The 11,814-nt window shown below is 41.3% G+C and overlaps 1 long non-coding RNA gene across 1 annotated transcript; it reads left to right on the top strand.

Moving 5' to 3' along the window:
• Window positions 1-3,599: 3,599 nt before the first annotated feature.
• On the top strand, window positions 3,600-10,859 carry LOC109971112 (uncharacterized). Its single transcript, XR_002276499.1, has 3 exons — window positions 3,600-3,657; window positions 3,745-3,841; window positions 10,550-10,859. It is a non-coding gene; the product is annotated as an uncharacterized LOC109971112 (long non-coding RNA).
• Window positions 10,860-11,814: the final 955 nt, after the last annotated feature.

Below are 11,814 nucleotides of genomic sequence, written 5' to 3' on the forward strand. Positions count from 1 at the left end.
CCATTTGCCCGGGCAGGCTGAGAAGATGACAGACCTCAGTGTCCCAACTCCCACCTGTAACTGGATTTTGGACTTCCTGACAGAAAGACCACAGGTGGTGAGAATGGTAGGGTGGATGTCTGCTGAGCTCACAGTCAGCACAGGCTCACCACAGGGCTGCTGTCTCAGCCCAAAACTCTTCATCCTGTACACTCACGACTGTGTCTCCAACCATGACAACACCATCATCATTAAATATGCTGATGACACCACCATCCTGGGCCTCATCAAGGGGGCAAGACAAGTCGGGTTACAGAAGCTTGGTGAACAACATTCTTGTTAATGGAGAGGAGAATGAGCTCAGCCTCAATATAAACAAGACAAAAGACATAATAATAGACTTCAGCAAGAACCCCTCCCCTCTGCTGCCTCTGACCATCAAAGGGACTGAGGTGGAGAGGGCTGACAGCCACAAGTTCCTGGGCTTGCAGGTGACACCTGACCTGAGCTGGTCACTGAACACAGCTGCCACAATGAAGAAAGCCCAGTAGCGGCTATACTTCATCAGGCAGCTCAGGAAAGCTGGTCGAAACCGTCACTCCCTCACCCAGGCTAACAGAGGACTGGTAGAGAGCATCCTCGCTACTGGCATCACAGTCTGGTATGGTAACACCACACAGGCAGAGAGGAAGGCTCTTCAAAGGGTCATAAAAACTGCAGAGGGGATCACTGGGACTGAACTGCCTGCTATGGACACAATATACACACAGTGCTGTCGCAAAAGAGTAGAGAACATAATCAGACACCCACTCCACCCAGCTCACAATCCGCTCAGACACAAAAAACTGCACCCTCAACCTCAGGCACAGCAGAGTGGACAGTATCATCACACAGAACAAGATTCTATAACAGCTTTTTCCCTGCCTCAGTAAGGCACTGATGGCAAATATAAAATGTGAAAAAAATGTGCAATAACCCCTCATTACCCTACTAAGTAGAATATCATATACAATTACACTATGCACAATACCATGTGTGATATTTGAAACTCTCCATTTTACCTGCTATCTTATTCCTGTATCCAAAACTTTATCAACTATTTTGTATTTTTGGGTATTCTTGTTTTATGTATTCTTGGGTGATTTTATACTTAGATTAGGTGTTCATTGTTTTGGCTTTAAACTCTTTACTTCACTCCCTGCACAAGAATTCCTATATGCCTAGACTGTCTGTTTATGCATAAATGGCAAATAAAAATGTTGAATCTTGATTCTCTGCCCTTCTGTGTTATTCCATTGCAAATCATAAAAATAAACATGTGAATACATTATCTGACAGAAATGCAAGGGTGCCAATATTTTTGGTAATGACTGTACATACATTCCATGTTTCAATCACGCTGTGCCTTCATGTTTAACAACTGAGATGCGCACAGTAACAGATCACTCTTTGCTGCAGTACCTCTTACTCAACTCAGGCTTGGTTAAAATTAAACAGGAAAATAAATAACTTTAATAATTAGGTTTCAGGAAATTGTATAATGTTGCCCTTATATGAGGCATCTTACAGTATTTAATATGTAAATTTATGTAAATTCCCTTTGAGCCAAATATCTGGGGAACATCAAGGACCAAAGTGGATTTACCGTCATATATTGGAACAATATGCCAAAATTAACTAGAAAAATTAATTTGGTCCTCTGAGCTCTGGGTGTAAATATGGACATGTCTTTAGTCAACCCAGAAATGAGTGTTAAATAAAGGTTTTACCTTGCTTTAAAACAGAGTATTCTGAAGCCAGCTTGATAATTACTAACATTTTTATAGATGTAATACAGTATATGTGCATTTTAGGAAGAAATCTGGGGTGTAAAAAATGTTGCCACTGGCACTGTTAAATTTAAATATCTACAGTTTGAAACATGAGAAAATGCTTTCAGACATTTAGTTTAAACAGTTTTTACACTGGCTTTGAAACCTCCTATTCAAAATTTCCCCTCCTTTAATCAAAGCCTTCTTTTCATGCTTGTAGTGTTAAAATCAATGTAGGATCACAGCTACAGTATCTCCTAAATTCAACTCAGAATTTGCTGTCAGCCCCAAAATTCAGTATGTGTGTCTAAAGTCCTGTCTGTACAGGATTAGTTTGACTGAAATATTAGTAATATATGTAATTTTCCTTGTATGTTATTACTATATTATATTGATTATCTATAAATGTAACTACCTGTTTACAATATATCATACAAAAGTATTTTTTTCTGTGCAGTGTTGCCACTATAGGTTCCTATCAGATGCATGTGCATTATTAGTTATCTTCTGAGACAAGTAATAATTTAACTTCAAAGCAAATGCACATCTTGATCAGTGTCTAAGCATCTGCAAAGCGCTTCTAAGACTGAAGACAGCTTTCTCCAACAAGGATCGGTCTACAAGTTGGCTGCTCTTCAGATAGGTACACATCCTCTAAGCTTTAGTTACGAGTGCAGTGCATCTTGCTGTTTCATGGGAAGGCAGCAGGAGGAGCAGAGCGGCCTGCAGGCTCAGCAAAGTGGTAAAAAGGTTTGTTCAGTCATGGAGCTGAGGCTCAACCCCCTGGAGGCAGAGAGGAGAGAGTCCAAAATGAGTGCTGTCCTATGCCCCTTTCACCTGGAATTGGTATCATATGGGGATTTAATGTAATTGTAAATGTAAATGAATAAAACTGTCACCACTGTGTTGTGTGAAGCACAAAAAATGGATAAGAAGTATAGTCTTTTATAAAAAGTAAGCAAAGTCTTTGGTTAGTGTTTATAAAAGATATTATAAACACATTTTTCATTGTATACATACTGCAAATAGATGATGTAGAACAGTCTTACAGAAGGCTGCAAGAGGCTCAGTTCTGCAGAAGTGTTATAAATGCATCTAATTCAAGCAGCTCCTACTATATATAAAGCTTTGTGTACTGATACACACGATAGACAGCATTGTGATGGTGGTTCATTTTAGCATGTCAATCAACAAGCAGTTGGCCAGGTTTTCCTTAACTTGCAAAAACTAAACACATGTTCTGCTGCAACTTGCCTGGCTAGTATATACCACCGTGCCAGGACTGTTATACTAGAGAATGTGTCCTGTTGCTTTTCTTTTCTTTTCTCTCTCCTGTATCCCAACCAGTCGAGGCAGAAGGCCGCCCACCAAGAGCCAGGGTCTGTTGGAGGTTTCTTCTATTAAAGGGAGTTTTTGCTCCCCACTGTCACCAAGTCCTTGCTCAAGGGGGATTTGTTGGGTTTTTCTCTAGTACTGTAAGGTCTAGCCCTCACTAGGTAAAGTTACTTGATGATTTTTGTTGTCATTTTTAACCTACTTTTCCAAGTTTCTCCAGATGGGTAATGTTTGTATTTCCTTATTTCTTTAGGCTAAAGTATATAACTCGAGCTTTGTAAACTTTAGAGATATCTACTGTATGTGTTTACATGTCATGTAATTCCTGATTACAGACAGATGGCAATAGGTCACCACCACAAACTGTCAGGGTCGCTCCGTTTTGGCTGCCCTCTCTCACCTCCACACACCTGCCAGCTATCCTTATTATCACCACCTGTTATCTATCCTGCAATTACCTGCCTCCTATATCTACCCTGCCTTCCATCCAGTTCACTGCCAGTTTGTTTATTCGTTCCCATGCAGATGACTAGTGCGTTCCACCCTGTTACCGTCTTTATGTATATTCTGTTCAAGTTTGCCTTCTTTATTCTCTTAGCTTTCTCCTCACCTGTTCCAGATGTCAGCTCCCCTTTTGGACTATTAGCCTCCACACGGAGTTGTCATCCTCTGACCAACACCCACCGTTACCCCTCGGACTAGCATCCCTCTACCAGGTCAGTGCTCTCCTATCCTGTTTTCTACCTGCTCATCGTGTTCTTTCACCTGTTCTTCTGCCTCAACTATCTATACCTTCACCAGCCAGTGAGTGACCCTCCTGCTCCACAGCTTGACCCTGCTACGTCCATCATCTCTGACTAAGATCAACACCTATACCCTTTACACCTATTCGGGACATTTATGTGTTTTGACACGTTATCACCGTTCTGTACAGCACTATTAAACACTGTTTATGTTGAAATCAGGTATCTGAGTCCGCTTCCTCTGTCACACCACCTTGTGTGGCATGCAGCCATAACACAAACCACCTCTATTTAAAACTAAATGACATTATACATTGCAACAATTCATCAAAACCAGATAAACTTGTTTAATTAGTATTTTTTGTGTAAAAAAAAAAAAAAAAAAACCCTAATCTGTAGGGATGTAGGTCAGTCCTATCCCCCATTTCAACTGCTGTTCTAATCACCAAACATTTAAAATTGCTCACCAGATAACTAGCCAAACTTCTGCTTCCTTCTGTGCTGCATCAGAATCCACCCTGTCTTGTTAATCACTCCAAAAAAACCAATCAGACTTCTAACACAGCACCTTGTATCTTACCTCCTGTCAGTACTTTTTGGATTGCCTCACTATGGAGCCATCCAGGTAACTCCTGGGGTAGTTACCTCAGTTTAGCAGGCATAATCCACACATACATATGCAGCAGTTTACAATTTGTTCAAAGCAATTCCCTGTGTGGATGTCTGGTCATTTGGTGAGCCGGAGCTCACACCTCCTTGCTGGAATGTGATCTACACCGGGTGTGTGTGTGTGTGTGTGTGTGTGTGTGTGTGATGTTAATTTGTATGTTAAACTGGCCAGGTGGTCATCTCAGGATGTGGGCCCCCGGTCTCTGCAGGACATCCCAAGATAAAGCAGAACTTGTATTATGTTAAGTGGATCTAGGTGTGAGTGCAAAACAAGCCAACTTGTCTTTGTTAAAATGTGAATTGGCTGTCTGGTTGCGGGGAGATGCAGACATCAAAGGCAGCCGGAGAAGGTATGCGAGTTGTTAGAGGGACAGCTGACTTAGCTACAGATCTCCTATAGCCAACCTCTACTGGGTGGACTTTAACTTTCCAGCCACACTCCTCGGCCTCCTTGGCTAACTCTGTGTATTTAATAAGTTTCTTCCTCTCATAAGCTGTATCTACAGAGTCCTCCCAGGGAACTGTAAGCTCTACAAAATACAAAGTCCACTGTGCTTCTGACCACGACACAAGGTCTGGTTTGAGGTTACGGTACTGCTGAGTATCTCCTCAGGAACTATGAGCTGATTCCCTAAATCTACTTTCATTTGCCAGTCTCTCCCTGCTTTTAGCTGGCCTGCATCCTGCCTGCTCAAAATGACTTCAAAATGACTGCCTTTTCACCCTCACAAACAAACAAAATCCCCTCTTGTTTCTTCTTCTCCTTCTCTAAGTGCCTATTTTCAATAGCTGCTGCTAACATTTGATTATGTCTCTAGGTGTAACGTCCTTGAGCCAGGCTTGTTCTACACCATGTGAGCATGTGCTGAAGTGAGGCTACATCTGAACTATCAGGTCCTCTCCTGTCCATCTATTCAGATTTTCTTTCAAATCAAAATGACCTTTATTGGCCAGGTGTACAGTATGTTGAACACACTAGGAATTAGACTCCAGTACAACTCTCAGTATGTATATACAATGTTCTTCCGTACAGCAATGAGTAAACAAAATAAGAGAGAGAACAGCAACAACAACAAAAACAGTGTATTAGGAAAAAAATAAAAAAATAAAGTACTTATGAATACACACACATATATATATATGTGTGTGTATGTGTGTATATATATATGTGTGTGTGTATGTGTGTGTGTGTGTATATATATATATATATGTATGTGTGTATATATATATATATGTGTGTGTGTGTGTGTATATACACACACACAAATGTATATTTACAAGGTACTGCACTGAGAGTTGTCATTCTGTCATACAGTCATGGGGTTAAGTCTTCATCAGAGTGATGAAACTGTCCTTGTGCCTGGTTGTCTTGGTGCACAGTGACCTGTAACACCGTTCAGAGGGAAGGAGCTCAAACAGATTGTGTGCAGGGTGTGAGGTGTCTGCAGAAATCTTCTCTGCCCTCCTTTTGATCTGTGAGGTATACGGGTCTTCCATGGAGGGTAGGCTTGCACCAATGACATTTTCTGCAGTCCTGACTGTCCACTGAAGTCTGTACTTGTCCTGTTTGGTTGCTGAGCCAAACCAGACAGTGATGGAGGTGCAGAGAATAGACTTGATGATTTCTCTGTAGAACTGTATCCGAGTTTGCTCAGTTTGTATGTATTGAACTTCTCAAACCCAGAGTAAAACACATTCAGTTTATCTGCCAGTTGATGGTCTTCCACAGCAGGAGGGATGGTTTCCTGTAGCTAGTGATGTTTTTCAGGTGTCTCCATGCAGACAAGGGGTCATTGGCTGAAAACTGATTTTTCTGCTTTTCACAGTAGCTCCTCTTTCCTGCTTTGATCTCCCTTGTCAGTGTGTTCCTGTCCTGGCGGTACAGAGTCCTGTCCCCACTTCTGTAGGCCTCCTCTTTGGCACAAGGAAGCTGCTTGAGTCTTACTGTGAACCAGGGCTTGTTGTTGTTGTATGTCCAGAAGGTTTTGGTGGACACAGGCATCTTCACAAAAGCTGATGTATCATGTCACAGTGTCAGTGTATTCATCTAGGTCTGTAGCCTCAAATACACTCCAATCTGTGCAGTCAAAGTAAGCCTGTAGCTCTGACTTTGCCTGCTCAGTCCATCTCTTCACTGTTTAGAATACAGGCTTCACAGCTTTTAAGTTTCTGCCTATAGGTTTGGATGAGATGGACCATGCAGTGATCACAGAGTTTGAGGGCTGCACAGGGGACAGAGCGATAGCCATCTTTTATTACCATGTAGCAGTGGTCCAATGTGTTTATGTCCTTGGTGGAACAACTGATGTGCTGTCTGTATTTGGGCAGTTCGTGGGTGAGATTTGCTTTGTTAAAATCCTGTAGAACAATGTCTGGGGAGTCGGGATGTTTGGGGAGACACGTCATAACTTGTGTCTAGAGATAATCTAATCCCTCCTGCTTCCATGTCCAATATTTCCCTCCAAATACGTTTCTTCCTTTCTACATCTTCCCATCTCATCCATTGTCCCTGCTGAGCCTGGGAGGCTGCCTTTGCACATCTACTTGCTTCTCCCTGCCTCCTAATCTCTTCAATAACCACCTTTCTTCTGTCAGCTGCTGCTGCTTTGCCCCCAGAATGCTGTGATGTGCTTAAACCAAAACCACCATGTCCATGCTCTACCTGCCATACAATATCCGTATGTTTAAGAGCTGCCTGAGCCTGCAACGTTACCTCCTTTGGGTTCCACTTCCTCCCTGCTGAGACTGTTGGTGCTGCACTCTGCACTGCTACTTCACTGGTTTCTGACAGCGTTATCTCCAGTTTAACCCTATTCTGTACAGGGCCACACTGCTGAGGCAGTGCGGAGCCCCCAGCCTAATGTACGTGCTAAAGATTGTCTCTAGCTTCTCTACCTTGAAAGATCATACACTGTCAGTGGCAATAACAACTGTGGCAAGAGACTAAACTGTAGGCACCGCATCATCCTGCCATTCCTGTGAATTAGAAGGTTGATGTAACATGTATCTCACTTCCTCTAATGGATGACTGACTGCAAAAGGTTTATCATTACTGGTGTCTTTTTCAGTGTGTTTGTGATGGAAGTGAAATAACTGCATGCACTTGCATTGAGGGTAAATACTTTGTGCCTGCATTCTGTTGTGGAAAACTGATCTTTTAAAGCTCAGTGAGTGTAAAATAAATACTTAACATCAATTCTGAAAGTTATTGCATATTTTATTCCTGCAGAAAGGAGTGATCTCTAAACAGAGTGTCTAAACCAGTCTGTTGCAAAGAAGCTCAATGAACAGAATGTGACCACCCTTCTTATACTTGGCATACAATAACAGAAAACAGATTCCCAAACAGATAAAGGAAACAGAATACTGGTTAAAACAGAATACAAGTTATCTAGTTCAGCAGTCACACAAAGGCATGCTTATCAGTATAAACATGCTGACTCATGCTGATACAGTCAGCTGAATTTGTCACAAGCACACAAATAACTGTATAGAATAGCAACAGTTAATACTATAAAAGGATACTAATATAAATTCCCTTTAAGAGTTTGTTTGCTTGTTGATGCACCACATCTCTCTAGATAAATAAGTAAACTGACATTTTGAGATTAGGTGTTTTGTAATGTCTTAAGATATCACTGTGTAGGTGTGTCTGTGTATGTGTGTGGTGGTTATTGTTGGTTGTGTGCTTGCGTAGATATTAATAAATTTGACTTTATTATGCTCCTGACAGGCTGTGTTTACATGTTTTTGTCCCTTTTGTTGTTAGTGAAGTTGGATGTTGTCGTTTCCACTGCTGATGATAATGGAAAAATAAAAAGTCAGTAAACACTTTATTTTTCCTCTCCTCCCTTGTCCCACTCTCCTCCCCTCAACCATCCTCCCACGTCCCACTAACTTGCCTCCTCTCTCTACTGAGCTTGGGGTGGCTATGGCATTTATTACCTTAATGATATAAAGAGCTATTCAAGACATCAGCCTTTCATATCTTTGCTCCTCAAACTCTCAGCAGCAGTCAGCATTTGTTGCACATGCGTGATTACTGAAATTCAACTAAGACCTAAAGTTGGAGGTGAACTCAGGTCATTTTGCTTTCTTACACAGTGTGTGTGCATTTGTTCATTTGTAGATGCCGAGATTTTGCTAAATTGGAATTGGCTGCCTCAGCCTTCTTTGTTGCAGTTTTGTCCATTTACACTAAACTCAAAAAAGGCACAATTCTGCCCCTTAATGTAGCACTCCCCACCCTATACGGTGTATAATAGACCAGGAAGTGGGTATAGACTAGAATGGTAGGTAGGTAGGTACTTTATAGATCCCTCAATGAATGAAGGAGCTATAGGGTTAAAAATGGATTTGAAAGCAAAGTAGCACAGTTGAAGTGTGCTGGGTCTATAACCTGAAGGTCACTGGGACAAAACTGTCCACTGCCAATGGTATTTACAGTATACCTGCTATAGCTTTCTTTCCACAGATGGACAGGTCCTGGTTGCTTTTATTGATGAGGTCCCAATATCCTGCACTGTTGCTCCCTTCTGGACAGAACACATTATAGCTGCTTAGGGTTTTAAATGCCTCCTGTACACATTTTCTTTACTCTTTATGAGGAAACTCAAGGTCAAACTTCTTCCCTAGTTCAACCATATCAACCTGCCCTCTTAGACACTCAGGAAGAGGAGTCAGATGTCATGCGACAGTCTCAAAAACTCCTTAGGTCAGTATCAAAAGTTAAACATTTTCTTTAATTTGCTTATTTGGAGACACATTTTCATTACCTCGCATCTTGACTATTGCAACCGTAGGTGTAGTTTATGGTAGGGACCTTGGGGATATGTCCCTACCACTTTTCTGTTAACCTAAAATTGTCTCCACCACTATTTTGAAATTAACTGCATATTTGTATAATTTCCATCATCTCTACAAAACTTTAACTTCCTTTGTTCCCACCTACTTATGCAGCGATGCGATTGCTGGAGCACATTTTGGATGAAAACAGCACAGTGCTCAGGAGACAGCTCACCAGAGCAGCTGTCTGTCGCAGGTGCTACACCTTCTGTGCTTATAATGTCATGGAACCACTATAATAATAATAATAATAATAATAATGTCTAGGCCTTATGTGTAAATTGCCCTGAGATGATTTTTGTTGTGATTTGGCACTATACAAATAAAACTGAATTAAATTGAATGTATTTGGCCATTTCTTTCATGGCCTGGTATAAGCTATGCTTTGATTCTTCAAACCTCTTAAGCACTTTTCTGTGTTTTCGAGTCACAGTGGCCTGTGTCTGTCATTCCAGCTCTTTAATCAAATCAACAGGTTCAGCTGTGGTGGAATGAACTTTTAGCGTCAACCACCTGTGTTAGCAGTTGACACGTCCAGACAGGTGTCTCCTCCTCAGCTATGACCAACTCCAGATATTTACAAATTAGCAATAAAATGTGCTGGGACATTTTTCTACAAGCTTGTTTTACTAGTAGGAGGCAAGATATCAGGTATTATAGTTCAGAGAGGTGCACAGGACTAATATTCCATTCCTCCCAGTCATGTGACAAAACCCTCACTCATATTATTTCATATATTACAGTTCCCGCTGTGAAACAGGCACACAAACGAACACACCCTCTCACATTCTCTCAGAAAACCATGGTAGGATGTTGGCCTTTTTGCGCTATACAGTTATTGCTTATTACATCCAGAGCACACTGGGGCTGAGGAAATATTGAATTCAGGATTTGATGAGATAGGCTGTGACATGCTAGCTTTTAGCAGTGTACCAGCAGTTTGTGTGTTCGCCTTGGCTGGCTCTGCCTGGCCACTGGGAAAGGTCAATGCTAATGCTGGCTGGTTATTTCATATGTCTCACTCTATCTGTTTCACTTGCTCTTTCTCTCCTCCTCCATGTGAAGTTCTGAGTTGCTCATTTCCAAAGTTTTGTTTTATTTATACTCACACACAGTGGGTTTGTGTAAGAAAAAAAAAATCCAATAATAATTTCTCTTGCTTCCCAGGGAAATCAGAGGCCAGAGCTGCCCCAATGGATCTAATTTTGCTCAAGGGCACTTCAGCAGAGCCAGTGCTGACACAGCAGTCTGAACCCCACTCATCCATCTGAAGAGCCTCTCCAAACCATGGCTGTCCCAGTGTATTTAGGCAGATTAATTATTTTTCATATTCTGTTTTTCTCTCCTGCTAAGGTTAATGCGGATGATCAGGCTTTAGCACTGCACTGCAGCCTGGCTGCCTTGTCAGTGCATCCACAGAGGTCACAACTAATACACTGTGGTTAGCTCATATATTTCAGGCTGTGTTACGTGATTTATTTTTTCTTATAAACACTGGACTTACTGAACAAATTCATTATATACTGTGTCATTACTGAAGAGGAAAAATTGTATTCTCAGAATCACTAGATATAGCTGAACAGTATCTTCCCCATAGTAAAGTATAAAGTTTGAAGCAGATGGGCTGAGGTCAAGCACTACAAAGTTCAGTTTCAGTTCATTTTATTTGTATAGTGCAAATTCACAACAACAATCATCTCAGGGCAGTTTACATAATAAGGTCAAGACCTCACACTGTTGTAAAGAAATCCCAACAAATCCCCCTTGAGAAAGCATGTGGCAACAGTGGGGAGGAAAAACTCCCTTTAAAGCTGGGCACATACTTGACAACTGGCTAAAACCTTCTAAGACTGGACAGACCACACTTAACTACTGTTTTTAATGCTTAAGATCAGAATCATTACCTGGCACACACTGCATGATTTTATCTGCTGACTGACCCAGAATGAGTCTGACTCAATCCAAATGGGTACAATCAGTTGTCACATCCAAATATCATTCATAATAGGTGCAGCAGTTGTTAAGTGTGTGCCCACCTTAACGGAAGAAACCTCTTACAGACCCATGGTGGGCAGCCATCTGCCTCGACAGGTTGGGGTGAGAGTGTACCATTGAGATTTGATTTAAAAATACAGTTAAGATTATAAAGTCGAATGTAGCTAAATCCCACTTGCAAGTGATTTTATGATGAAAGTGATTTGTGATGACACAGTGTAACTATTTAAGATATTCACAAAAAGTATTCAGTCCTTTTCACTTTTTGCACACTTTGAGTGGAGTCCACCTGTGGCAAAGTTGAATTTACTGGACATAGTTTAGAAAGGCACACACCTGTGTATATAAGGTCCCATATTTCACAGTGTATGTCAGGATAAAAACCAAGCCATGAAGTCCATACACTTCATGATAGAGTGGCTTGTTGTAAAAGACAT

This window comes from Monopterus albus, unplaced genomic scaffold (assembly GCF_001952655.1).
Source record: "Monopterus albus unplaced genomic scaffold, M_albus_1.0 scaffold215.1, whole genome shotgun sequence".
Lineage (NCBI taxonomy): Eukaryota > Metazoa > Chordata > Actinopteri > Synbranchiformes > Synbranchidae > Monopterus > Monopterus albus.